Genomic DNA, 14,922 nt, shown 5'->3' with positions numbered 1-14,922 from the left:
ATGACAGGGCTCTGCAAAATATCTATCTATCTATACTATATCTACATAATTTTTATATATATATTTTATTTATATATATATCACTCTCCCCGACCTCCAGAGGCCTGGTGGTGACCCCCAGAGTCAGGGAGGGCTGACATTCCTCCTCAGGGTGCAGGTTACTAGGCATGGTGGGTGTAGTGCAAGATGGAAAGATGGACCCCAGTCACTTTTAAAAATGAACAAAGAGAGTTTTATTTCTCTTAACAGGAACAGGGGAAGAGATCGATGGGGCACAGGACACCCTTAGGCAAATGCAATAGCAACTTGGCAGACTCCTTGGACAAAAATAAAACTAGGCAGACAGCAATACAGAAAAGGGCCTTTAAGCTGAATGCAGCAATCTGTATTGTGTAGAGTAACGGAAGGTCCTACACTCCGCTTGAGTGCTTTCGTCATATACCACTTCCTCCCAGTCTGCATATAGATATCAGATATTCCAACTGCTGCTAACAACCAACAAAGCAAGACAATACTCGTTTGGTTACTGAACATGGACTGTTTATTGAAAACATAGGTACACAGGTAATACTCTGGACAATCCCCCCACCTTTGCATTCCCGAGCGGGGTAGACTGTCCAATCAGCAGTGAGAGCTGTTGGAGGAATTCGCCCCCACCAATCTCACAGCTAATCTACATGCACATCCCATAATACAGGTAATACTCTGGACAATCCCCCCACCTTTGCATGCCCGAGCGGGGTAGACTGTCCAATCAGCAGTGAGAGCTGTTGGAGGAATTCGCCCCCACCAATCTCACAGCTAATCTACATGCACATCCCATAATATCCAAGGCAGACAGACACAATAGAACACTGGAATACAGCCACACCCCAAAAAACCCTGCAAAGAGTACACAACAAAATGAGACAATATACCAACCACCCCAAGCTGGCAGAGACCATCATGGCCTTCTTAATAATGTCCTTTTGCATTACATAACAGAATATCTTCCTAAATGCTTGTAGCTCCCTCAAATGCCAGGGCCCATAGTCGGTAGGCAAGAGGCTAGCATTCAGTCCCCTCCAAAAGTCTCTGTCCCAGGAGAGTCTGTCACATGTAGTAACTGCTGTTTCCTATAGCAACACAGTATCCACTGTAGATACCTCAAGCTTTACCCACAGCTAACCACTGTACTTCTTGGATAAGTTCTCTCCTGAAGCTTTCCCATTTACTTCACAGTCCTAGGCTGATGAAGTGTCTGCACTGGTACTACTCCAGAACTCCATCCCTTTACACTTGCCTCCAGCAACAAGAGTGGTTGACCCTCTGGCAACTTTCTCACCCTTGCCTCCTGGCAAAAATCAGGCTCTCCTCAGGCTGAGCCCCTTTACAAGTGGTTAGGCCCCAGGCTACAGGTCTACACCTCTGCTCCACACACACCCACCCAGGCCACAGCCCGGGTGGAAAGAACCCCAATCAACTGACTCTCTCCAAATAAATAGACTATCCCAGCAGCCTCAGTGGCCAAAGAAACTCCCGCTGATTGTCTGAGAAAAGCATATTCACCCATAACCTGAATTCACTGAAATCTATCATTCTAATGCCAAAGGTAACAGTGCTACCTACTGACAAAAGAAAAATCACAGCTAAATCCAAGATTAGGAGAAACCCATTTGAACAAAAACTACATCATATTAGCCAGGCTAGTTACCACCTAGCACAACTAAATTTACTAACAGCCCAGTTTAGGACCAGGGTGCTATATATATATATATATATATATATATATATATATATATATATATATATATATATATATATATATATATATATATATATATATATATACAGTTGTGCTCATAAGTGTGCATGCCCTGGCAGAATTTATGATTTATTGGCCATTTTTCAGAGAATATGAAAGATAACACAAAAACATGTCTTTCACTCATGGGGTTAGTGTTTGGCTGAAGCCATTAATTAACAATCAACTGTGTTTACTCTTTTTAAATCATAATCACAACAGAAACTACCCAAATGACCCTGATCAAAAGTTTACATACCCTGGTGATTTTGGCCTGATAACATGCACACAAGTTGACACAAAGGGGTTTGAATGGCTATTAAAGGGAACCATCCTCACCTGTGATCTTTTTGCTTGTAATTAGTGGGTTTGTTTAAAAGGTCAATGCATTTCCTGACTCCTGACAGACCCTTGCATCTTTCATCCAGTGCTGCACTGACGTTTCTGGATTCTGAGTCATGGGGAAAGCAAAAGCATTGTCAAAGGATCTGCGGGAAAAGGTAGTTGAACTGTATAAAACAGGAAAGGCATATAAAAAGATATCCAAGGAATTGAGAATGCCGATCAGCAGTGTTCAAACTCTAATCAAGAAGTGGAAAATGAGGGGTTCTGTTGAAACCAAACCACGGTCAGTTAGATTAATTTCAGCCACAACTGCCAGGAAAATTGTTCGATATGCAAAGAAAAACCCACAAATAACTTCAAGTGAAATACTGGACTCTCTGAAAACATATGGTGTGGCTGTTTCAAGATGCACAATGAGGAGGCACTTGAAGAAAGATGTGCTGCATGGTCGAGTCGCCAGAAGAAAGCCATTACTATGCAAATGCCACAAAGTATCTTACTTACAATATGCCAAACAGCACAGAGACAACCCTTAAACCTTTTGGCACAAAGTCATTTGGAGTGATGAGACCAAAATTTAGCTTTTTGGCCACAACCATAAAACACTACTTTTGGAGAGGAGTCAACAAGGCCTATGATGAAAGGTACAGAGGTGGATCGCTGATGTTTTGGGGATGTGTGAGCTACAAAGGCACAGGAAATATGGTCAAAACTGATGGCAAGATAAATGCAGTATGTTATCAAAAAATACTGGAGGAACATTTGCATTCATCAGCCAGGAAGCTGCGCATGGAACGCACTTGGACATTCCAACATGACAATGATCCAAAACACAAGGCCAAGTCAACCTGTCATTGGCTACAGCAGAATAAAGTGAACATTCTGGAGTGGCCATCTCAGTCTCCTGACCTCAATATTTTGATGTTTGAGATCTCCCCAGAGCCACTCTGGGGAGATCTCAAACGTGCAGTTCATGCAAGACAGCCAAGAATTTACAGGAACTGGAGGCTTTTTGCCAAGAGGAATGGACAGCTTTACCATTGAGAAGATAAAGAGTCTCATCCACAAATACCACAAAAGACTTCAAGCTGTCATTGATGTGAAAGGGGGAAATACACGGTATTAAGAAATGGGGTATATAAACTTTTGATCAGGGTCATTTGGGTAGTTTCTGTTGTGATTATGATTTAAAAAGATTAAAAAATGATTAAACACAATTAATTGATAATAAATGGCTTCAACCAAACACTAACCATGAGAGAAAGAAAAGTTTTTGTGTTATCATTCATATTCTGTGAAAATGGCCAAGAAATCATAAATTCTGCCAGGGTATGTAAACTTATGAGCACAACTATATATATATATATATATATATATATATATATATATATATATATATATATATTTATATTTATTCTATTTGTTATTTGCTACTTTTCTAACGTTATGAAGTCACTCAGCAAGCTTCAATACTTATTTGCCAATGAACCCAAGAAAATGAACAAAGAAAAGACACTACCCCATTAAATCTGCCCACCCACAGCATGGAAATTGGACTTGGCCTCCTAATCTTTTCAAGTTGGTACTGAAAAAACCTACAGGTAAGAAACCTTTGGACAGCTCTTATCACTCTTCAACATCAGGGTGTTACATACCTGGCAGGACAGCCTGATTAGATGAGGATGGACTCTTTCTAGCCTAGGGCCCCTGATAGGGTGAACAGGTAGGGCAAGGGTGGCACACGTGCCTTGCTGGTCTGCTGGTACAGGCGAATGGGAGCCACTGGCCAGGTCTCTGAGGTATGGATGACAGGCAGGGGACCAGTCACTGGAGCAGCAAATGTGAGGACTGAATACAGGATCAGCAGATGGGTGAGAAGGCAGGTGCATAATAGGTGGAGCTAAAGGCAGGTAAGCAGAAGAGATGCAGGAGCGGGAGGTCTGGTTTGGGGAAGGCCAGGTGGTCAGATTGGTACAAAATCAGTAGCAAGTGCTTGGTCAGCACACAAAAAAGAATTGCCCAAAGGGACTTTGCGAGGAACAACCACAAATATAAATGTACAAAAATGTAATATTTAGACATAAAACAAATACTACATACACTTAAAAATATTTGTGTCACACATAGTTACAGATATATGTACATGAATAGCCATCATTACATAAATCATAACTGAAGATCCAGAGGGTAAATACTTATGTACTGAATACCTACGCATTTTACGTGACAGCACTCGCTTCCTCAGGATGGGTAAATATAGATATCTGAAATTAGAGACAAAGCTTTTTAGAAAAAAAATAAGAGGGGAGGGGAGGAGGAAAACAGGTGCTAGCAAGAGTAGGTCAAAACAAGCCAATATCAGGAAATCCATCAGGAAATAATGGACACAGGTTAATAGGTACTGTTGAAGACAAGTCAGCAAAGGCCATGTGTAGCTATCTCATTTAAATAGTCCGCTTGGTGCCAAGAATAGCAGCGTTTGCACACTCTGTCACGCACAAGCCAATCTACGCTTGCGCATGGATGCTCATACAGAAGAGCCATCTTCCATACTGGTATGGTCTTCCTGGCGCAGGAATGCAATTTTACTGCGTCTCCTTCTCATATTCTAGTCCTGCCGTAGAGAAGCCTGAGACCAGGGCAAATTCAGGTACTTAGCCCCCTTCCGCCATGTGTATCACTAAACTGGATTTTCTTCTTTCATGAGGCTGCATATATTCGTACATATGTTTGTCACAGAGAGCCCCAGGTCCCGTTCCTGATCACCTAATCGTGGTGATAGCCTCTGATTGGCTATCACAGTGATCAGGCACTGTGCAGCCCGCCACTGTGTTTTTTTTTTTCTCCTCTTGAATGAAGAGAATGATACATTGTATGTTTTTCTTCGGCTGGAGGAGAAAAATGGAAATAAAAACAAATGTGTGTAAAAAAAAAAAAAATAAAGAAAGGTAGATCAGGATTTGATCTAGATCAGTGGCAGGGATATAGTTAGGGTCATGTTGGGGGGTCAGTGTATTTTAGGTAGGATTAAAAAAAAAAAAAGTGCACAATGCGCACTATTGTTTTTGGGCCCTACCAAGGGTACAAACAACAAATAACATACACATATACGATATCACTCCAATCTTCAGAAGCAGGAGAATATATTTTTGTTTTATCTTTGGTAGGTTATGGTAATAACAAGAAATATACAATTACCGTATTTATCGGCGTATAACACGCACTGTTTTCCCCTTAAAATCAGGGGAAAAACATGGGTGCGTGTTATACGCCGATCCCCGCTGATTGTGAGCGGAGCGAGCGACGCCGATATACACATAGCCGAGTGTACTCGGCTAGGCTCGGCTCCGCTCACAGTCACGCCCAGTCCCGCCATTGGACCTGTGTTATGTGTTATATTCATCATAGGGCGGAACTGGGCGTGACTGTGAGAGGAGCCGAGCCTAGCCGAGTACACTCGGCTATGTGTATATCAGAGGCGCTCGCTCCTCTCACAATCAGTGGAGGTAGGCGGGGATCAGCGAGAGGAGCCGAGATACATAGGACATCCGGCTCTGTGTATTTCGGCGGCGCCATATTTAAACTGACAATGACACTGAGAAGGCTGCAAATGACATTGACAAGGCTGCAAATTACATTGACAAGCCTGCAATGACACTGACAAGGCTGCAATGACACTGACAAGCCTGCAAATGACACTGACAAGGCTGCAAATGACACTGACAAGGCTGCAAATGACACTGACAAGGCTGCAAATGCAGACATCCCAACCTGCAGAAACTCATTTCAGGGAGATGGCACTTCGCGCCCGCAAATACCCCCCCCCCCCCCCAACCCCCGCGGCAAAATATTGTTTAAATCACTTTTTCACAATTTTTTGCAGTGCTTCTGGGGAAGGGGGTGGGGGTGGGTGGTAAGTGGACGGTGTCAGTAGTTTTTTTTTTATTTTTAATAAATTGATTTTTTTTTACAATTTAATTTGTTTTTAATTTTTTTTTCACAATGCTTTTTGGGGCAGTGGACGGTGTTGGTAGGGCAGGGGAGAGTGGTATCAGTAGTTTTTTTATTTTATTTTTTAAACTTTTTCATTTTTTTTAGAATTTTTTTACATTTTTTAAAATATTTTTTGGGGGGCTTTGGTGAGATGTCAGGGGTCTAAACAGACCCCTGACATCTCCCCTTTGAGACAGACAAAGGGATTGAGGACACATATTCCCCAGTTACTTTCTCAGCACTAAAGATGAATGAACAGGAGACAGAGGCTCCTGTTCATTCATAAACTGAGCAGAGTAAACACAGTTTACTCTGCTCATTTATCACAGGACACAGGAGCAATCTCGCACGCTGTGTCCATTAACTAGTTTCCCCCCGCAGGCGGCTGGAGAGGAGAGGAGGGGAGCTGGCTGCAGGGGACGAGGGGGGCTGGAGGAGAACAAGGGGGGTGCGGAGAAGGACATGGAGGGGGCTGGTGGAGAACGGGGGCAGAGAAGGACACGGAGGGGGCCTGGGAGGAGCACACAGAGCAGCTGGGGATGATCGGTGCACCTGGAGGAACAGCTGTGATCACCGATCTCCCTGTATAGCTTTTTAGCTGACAGCCACAGGAGGGAGAGAAGGAGAAGCGGCTGTCAGCTAAAAATCTATACAAAAGGAGATTGGTTATCACAGCTGATCTCCGCCGCACCAATCATTCCCGGGAGATCAGAAGGTGCTCACGGGTGTGCGGGAGCCACCGCAGAAGTGCGGGAGTCTCCCACACCTTCCGGGAGACTTGAGATGTCTGCAAATGACACTGACAAGGCTGCAATGACACTGACAAGGCTGCAATGACACTGGACAAGGCTGCATTGATGGGCATTTAAATGTTTAATATTGTAATGTAATTTTTTTTCCTTAAACTTCCCTCCTAAAAGTTTTTTTCCTTAAAATTCCCTCCTAAACTTGGGGTGCATGTTATATGCCGGCGCGTGTTATACGCTGATAAATACATCTTTTTTAAATATTTTTTTCAGATTATGTGCCAGTTTCCTTTTGATAATAAGAAAATATTAGGAGATATCCATTACCATTTACCACCAAATTAAAGCCCAATTTATCCTGAAAAAAGCATCATCTGGATTTATTTCCTATCCTGGTCTGACAATGCTATTCAGCTGCTCCGCACATGGCTGATCCCCCTAGTGTTGTCGGAACCCGGGAGCAGCACCACTGTATGGAAAAGGTGCTGGGCAGTCACAGCTTTCTCCAGCGCAAATGCACCTGAATGTTTTTTTGAGCTCCAACACTGGTCATTCTTTACAGCTCCTCTTTTCTTCCCTTTAGCCCGGGTTCACACAAGCGCGATTCCAGTGCTGGTTCCCGCATTGCATCTCTCCCGCAGGCAGTTCACACTGACCTCTGCGAACCGCTGCGGGTATCAATAAAAAGTTAATGACACCCCAAGATCGGATCGCACATTGCAGTGCGAAGTGTCAATTCGGACAGGAATTGGATCGCATGGGTGTGAACACCTATGCGGTCCGATTCCAGTGCAGAGAAAAAAAAGGTTCCTGCAAAACCAATGCGAGTTCAGCCATACAATACAGCAATGCAGTGCGAATCACATGCGATATCTATGTTCGCATATGTGTGAACCCAGGCTCAATCTCGCTGCTGGTCCTGACATCAGTCCCAGGGGAAAACTCCCCTCCCCCCCCAGCTAATTCGGGAAGGGCACAGACCAAGAATATGCAATCACATGACCCCAAGTGAAAACTAAAAAGGTACTTTTTACAGTGATTGTTAACCCCTTTACACCCAACCACAGTGTCCCTTTAAGTACGTCTTAACACCCAGGGGGAGGGGCACACTTGTCGATCACGTGACCACTGTGATTGGCTTTTGCAATGGTCGCATGATTGGGATACCATCCTGCTTGCTCTCAATCATAACTAGAGACTGAGAGCTTCCTATGACAGCTCAGTCACTGTGCTGGGAGTACGCAGTGTGCATGCTCTTAGCACAGGCACCTTGGCCATCCATGGACACATATGTGTAACTTGTGGGTAGGGATGAGCTTCGAGTTCGAGTCAAACCCATGTTCGACTCGAACATCGCATGTTCGGCCGTTCGTCGAATTACGATATAGGCCGTTTGCTCCAAATTCGAGTGGCGCGTCATGGCCCATAATTCACTGCGGCATCACAGTACATTGCTGGCTGATGATTGGCCAAGCATGCACTATGACCCGCATGCTTGGCCAATCACAGCGCCGTCTGTACAGAGAGCCGTAATTGGCCAAAGCCATGGTGGCCTCGGCCAATTATGGCTCAGGGGGTTTAGTACACGCCCCACACTATATAAGGACGCCTGCACATCGTCCCTGTGTAGTGTGTTCCGGCGTTGAGAGAGAGATAGAGAGAGAGACAGTGTCATTTAAGTTAGATAGAGTAGGCAGGTGAGTCAGTTAGCTGCACTTACAGTGTATTGTGTATATATATATATATATATATATATATATATATATATATATATATATATATATATATACATATACATATACATATACACACACACACACTGTATTCAGTTTAGCTAGATCCGTTCCTGTTATTCTCTTCCTACTGACAGGCAGGCAGGTGTTTTTACAGTATTTACAGCTACCTGAAGAAAATTGGTGGTGTTCTTCTGATCCGATTAGTACCACAGGCAGCTGCAGTATTTACAAGTTAGTGTAGTGCGTCCTCTGCACAGTGTGCACCTAAAGCTACTTGAAGAAAATTGTTGGTGTTCTTCTGATCCTATTAGTGCCGCAGGCAGCTTCAGTATTTACAAGTTAGTGTAGTGCGTCCTCTGCACAGTGTGCACCTAAAGCTACCTGAAGACAATTGCTGTTGTTCTGCTCCTATTAATACCACAGGCAGGCAGCTACAGTATTTACAGTTAGTGTACTGTGTCCTCTGCACAGCGTGCACCTAAAGCTACCTGAAGACAAATGCTGGTATTCTCATACTAATAATACTACAGGCAGGCAGTTGATTCTGCTAGCTGCAGTATCAGAATATATATACTTCTCAGCTTTGTGCAGCTACATCTCACTGCAGGCCATTAGTATGTCTGGAAGGCCAACAAGAAGAGGCAGACAGTCACAAGCCAATAAAAGAGGGCAAGCAGGCTCTGTTTCTAGAGGCAACAGTGCTGGTCGTGGAGATGGTGCATCCTCATCAGCACGTGGCCGTGGGACACGTTTGTCCTTTTTTTTGGCAGCTGGCCGTGTTGAGCCACAACATGCGGAAGACTTGGTAGAGTGGATGACCAAGCCGTCCTCATCCTCCTCATCCTCTCTCACCCAGGCTCAGGGTACTTTGTCTGGCAAAGCAGCTGCCAACACGGCCTCTTCCCTCGGCTCAATGGCATCAGTCACTCCTTCCCTAGCCCCACCATGTCCTCTTGAGGAGTCCCCCGAACTGTTTGACCACAGTGTTGGGTACATTCTCCTGGAGGATGCCCAGCGTTTTGAAGGCTCAGATGATGGTACCCAGCTAGAGGAAGGCAGTAATGTGAGCCCAGAGAAAGGGGGTGCCCAAGAAGGACAGCAATCTGGCAGTCATGTTCCCCCAGCTGCAGCATACTGCCAGGTTTGCTCCAGTGATGAGGAGGGAGGGGGTGATGAGGTCACTGACTCCACGTGGGTGCCTGATAGGAGAGAGGAGGAGGGGGAGGCACATCACCAACGAGGCAGGATGCCCTCCAGGGGCCAGCTTAAGACTAGTACACTGACTGCATCACACCGCAGAGCTCCGCATGTGCAGGGCACTGCTGTCTCTTCGCGTTATTCCAAAAGTTCTTTGGTGTGGGCCTTTTTTGAGATGAGTGCATCAGATCCCATCGCTGCTATTTGCAACATATGTCTCAAGCGTATCTCGCGTGGCCAAAACATCACCCGCTTGGGCACCACATGCTTGACAAGACATATGTCAACCTGCCATGCAGTTCGTTGGCAAGCGTACCTAAAAGACCCACATCAAAGAACAAAGAGGACCTCTCCTTGCTCCTCATCAGCTGGGATCTCTAACCCAATATACCTTCAGTCCTCTCTGAGACCTGCACTGAGAGGAATGAAGGTGTAGAATTAGGTGTGTCACAGCCAAGTACTTGGGGGCAATCTGCTATCGTTACACCAATGTCAGATTGTACCAGGCAAATTTCCCTACCCCAGCTGCTGCACCGCCGAAAGAAGTTCGCTCCCAGCCAACCACATGCCCAGCGGTTGAATGCTAGCTTGGGAAGGATGCAGGACAGGGTGCAGTAGTGTTGGAGGTTGTTCCGCCACCACGCCTCCAAAATTCTACTAGTGGTGATTCTGCCACACCTCTCTCTTCTTCTTCCTCCATGGCCTCTTCCTCTGCTGATTTGTCCTTGGAACCAGCGGTGCTCCGTAGGCGTTCAAGGGGCTACACAAGCTCGCAGGCAAAAAGATGCCATGCGGTGCTTGAGCTGGTGTGCTTGGGGGACAGGAGCCACACTGGGGCAGAGATTCTGTCAGCTCTGCAGGGGCAGGTTCAGAGGTGGTTGATGCCATGCCAGCTTAAGCCAGGTATGGTGGTTTGCGACAATGGCACCAACCTCCTCTCTGCCCTCCGTCAGGGACAACTGACCCATGTGCCCTGTTTGGCTCACGTCCTTAACTTGGTGATGCAATGGTTCTTGGCCAGGTACCTGGGCTTACAGGATGTCCTGAGGAAGGCCAGGAAAGTCTGTGTGCATTTCCGCAGGTCATATAATGCCAGTGCTCGGCTGGCTGACCTCCAAAAGGAATTTAACCTGCCCAAGAACCGCCTAATCTGTGACATGCCCACCAGGTGGAACTCAATGTTGGCCATGCTGCAGCAGCTGCACACGCAGCAGAGGGCTATCAATGAGTACCTATGCGACTATGGCACCAGGACAGGGTCAGGGGACCTTGTTTTTTTTTTCCCATGCCAGTGGGCTTTGATCAGGGATGCATGCACTGTCCTTTCACCATTTAAGGAGGCCACGAGGATGGTGAGCATCGACAGTGCATGCATCAGTGACACTGTACCTCTTGTCCACCTGTTGGAGCGCACGCTGCATGGAATAATGGACAGGGCACTTGAGGCAGAACAGAGGGAGGAAGAGGTGGACTTCCTTACCTCTCAAGGCCCCCTTTATCCAGACAGTGTTCCTGCGTGCCCGCCGATCACACAGGTAGAGGAGGAGGAGGAGGAGGATTGTGTCAGCATGGAGGTGGAGCCTGGCACTCAGCATCAACAGCAGTCTTCAAGGGATCATTTACAGTCCCAAGAAACCCATGGACTTGTACGTGGCTGGGAGGAGGTGGCTGCAGATCATGTTGTCCTTAGTGACTCAGAGAACTCCGGACCGAATGCCTCAGCAAACCTACGCTGCATGGCCTCCCTAATCCTGCAAAGCCTGCGGAAGGATCCTCATATTCGTGGTATCAAGGAGAGGGATCAATACTGGCTGGCAACCCTCCTTGATCCACGTTACAAGGGTAAGGTTGCGGACCTTATCTTGCCGTCACAGAGGGAGCAGAGGATGAAACATCTTCGGGAGGTCTTGCAGAAAGATCTGTGCAATGCGTTCCCAGAGACTTGGAGGTTACAAACTCCTGTTCCTGGACAACGTGTTGCTGATTCGGTCAGTCAAAGAAGGAGCGGTGGAGAAGGTGGCCGTCTGACCGATGCGTTCAGACAATTTTTTAGTCCGCAGCCCCAAGGTATTATCGGTTCCAGCAACCATCGCCAGTGTCTGCTTTACATGGTGCCGGAATACCTAGGGGCAAGATCTGAATTGGACACCTTTCCCACCGAAAATCCTCTGGGTTACTGGGTCTTGAGGATGGATCACTGGCTAGAGCTTGCACAGTATGCAATTGAGCTACTGGCCTGTCCTGCATCCAGCGTTCTTTTGGAACGCACAGTGCTGTTGGAGGCTTTGTAACCGATCACAGGGTGCACCTGTCCACCGACTCGGTCGATCGACTGACCTTCATAAAAATGAATCAGTCTTGGATCACCACCAGCTACTAGGCACCTGATGCTGATGTAACCGAATAATTTTTTTGAAATGTCAGATCCCTTCAAGACTGCCTATGCTGATGCTGAGTGACTATCCTGTTATGCTGAGTGATTATCCTCTTCCTCCTCAATGATCATGCTGATAGCTTGTAAGAACATTTTTGGTTCTGGGCGCCGCCACCAGTGGCTAAGGCCCAATTTTTCATCCCCTGTTTAACAGGAGCGTGTAATTACAATTTTTGATGCAATATTTTGCAGGAGGGTTCATTGCTGCGCTCAACTAGAGTATCTGTGAGGGGTTGCAGTGTTGTGGCACCAGCACCAGTGCCTAAGGCCCAATTTTTCAGCCCCTGTTTAACAGGGGCATGTAATTACAATTTTTGATGCAATACTTTGCAGCAGGGTTCATTCCTGCGCTCCAACTAGAGTATCTGTGAGGGGTTACAGTGTTGTGGCACCAGTGCCCAAGGCCCAATTTTTCTGCCCCTGTTCAACAGGGACATGTAATTACAATTCTTGATCTAATATTTCACAGTAGGGCCCATTCCTGCATCCACCAAGAGTAACTGTGAGGGCTTACAGTGTTGTGGCAACACCACCACCACCACCAAAGGTCCAATTTTTCTGCCCCTGTTCAACAGGTGCATGTAATTACAATTCTTGATATAATATTTCACAGCAGGGCCCATTCCAACGCCCACCAAGAGTAACTGTGAGGGCTTACAGTGTTGTGGCAACACCACCACCACCAAAGGCCCAATTTTTCTGCCCCTGTTCAACAACGGCATGTAATTACAATTCTTGATCTAATATTTCACAGCAGAGCCCATTCCTGCGCCCACCAAGAGTAACTGTGAGGGCTTACAGTGTTGTGGCAACACCAACACCTAAGGCCCCAATTTTTGCAGAGTATATAGGGCAGGCCCCTACTTACAAACATCCAACTTACAAACGGAAAGAGACAACATGAAGTGAGATGAAATCTACCCCATAGGAAGGGAAATTCTCTCCTGTAAGAGTTAATATGAGAAAAATGTGTCTCCTCTCCACTGATGCTTTATCACCAATCCTTGTTTCACTAAAAACCCCAAATTTTCAAAAAACATTTGTCATTGGGACAGAAAGTGAGGTAAAATTATCTAAAGAGGTGCACAGATAGCAAAATAAATGTTACAGGGGTGATAACCCTTCCCTATGTTTTCCAAAAAGCTTAAAAATAGATTCTTTGGCTGGAGCTATACTTTAAAAATGTACCAGTTCAAAATTACAAACATATTCTACTTAATAACAAACCTACAGTCCCTGTCTTGTTTGCACCGCCTGTATACTGCTGTTCAGAGTATATAGGGCCTGGGGGCCCCACGCCTTTCCTTTTTTTAATTTGGGTGCGGGGTTCCCCTTAATATCCATACAAGACCCAAAGGGCCTAGTAATGGACTGGGGGGGTACCCATGCCGTTTGTCGAACTGATTTTCATCCATATTACCAGGACCCGACATTACATTAAAGCCGCAAGCATTTTTAAATGATTTTTATTCCTTTAAAAATGTAATTTTGTGCAGGGACTGTTCTAAGCACGGGAAACATACTATAGACACCCCCCAGGTACGATGTTTAAAGGAATATTTCACTTTTTTTTTCACTTTAAGCATCATTAAAATCACTGCTCCCGAAAAAACGGCCATTTTTAAAACTTTTTTTTTTGCATTGATACATGTCCCCTGGGGCAGGACCCGGGTCACCAACCCCTTTTTAGGACAATACCATGCAAATTAGCCTTTAAAATGAGCACTTTTGATTTTGAACATTCGAGTCCCATAGACTTTAATGAGGTTCTAAAGTTAGCACAAACTTTCGGTCTGTTCGCAGGTTGTGGTGCGAACCGAACCGGGGGGGGGGTGTTCGGCTCATCCCTACTTATGGGTGGTGCAACCTCTTTGCTGCTGTACATACAAAGGCAGCAGAAGGTAATACAATAACTTTTTTTTAGACAAATCAAGCAAAGCTTTATGTACCAACTCTGGTGCTATCAAGGTGGTGACTTCTTTATTTACTTTAGTCTGGGGTTAAAACTTTGTGCATTGAGCCTGTAGTATTGTAGACACTGTATATAATTCCATCTGTTAGATGTTATGTTTTACAGTTTTGTGGTTTACAAATTACCAAAGTATAGAATCAATGAGAGGAAGGGAACAGGACTGGAATATCTGTATCTTGACTCCAGGGCACAAGGATGGCAAGTCAGCAAATTCCTCATTAACATGACTCAGAGTGCTCTGGGGCAAGTGCTACAACAGCTGTATAAATCTTATAAAGTGAGCACCTGTTTTATTTACTGTGATTGGTCAGCTGCAGAAATCTGATATAACAACTTCACATTCCCAGGTTGAATCCCCACCACAATCACCTGTCACCGCAGTTACCTGTGCCATTGAGTCACAAGGCGATCTTAAGCAGGCCATACATCAGTAGATTTATGAATGAACGTTTGTACGAACATTTGTATGAAAATCCAGATCAGTGCATTCAATGACTTGATGAACATTGTTCCAAATTACTGTAAAATTGTGTTTGTTTTTAACGTTTGACTTTGGAACATAAGGACTTTCCAAATAAAAACATTCCTGAAATTGAAGTTTTTTAATACAATTCTTACAGTGTATGGCCGGCTTAACTTTCTGCCCTTGCTCACATAGGGGTTGATTTACTAAAGGCAAATAAACTGTGCAAGTGCAGTTGCTCCAGAGCTTAGTA

At 45.3% G+C, this 14,922-nt stretch overlaps 1 protein-coding gene across 1 annotated transcript in view; it reads left to right on the top strand.

Annotated features, from left to right (window-relative positions):
* Positions 1-14,922, top strand: part of DNASE2B (deoxyribonuclease 2 beta) — a 61,660-nt gene that overhangs the window by 280 nt on the left and 46,458 nt on the right. The gene's annotated exons all lie outside the window — the stretch shown is intronic.

The sequence above is a fragment of the Aquarana catesbeiana genome, linkage group LG07, assembly GCF_042186555.1.
Source record: "Aquarana catesbeiana isolate 2022-GZ linkage group LG07, ASM4218655v1, whole genome shotgun sequence".
Lineage (NCBI taxonomy): Eukaryota > Metazoa > Chordata > Amphibia > Anura > Ranidae > Aquarana > Aquarana catesbeiana.
This window is presented reverse-complemented; position numbering and strand designations above follow the sequence as displayed.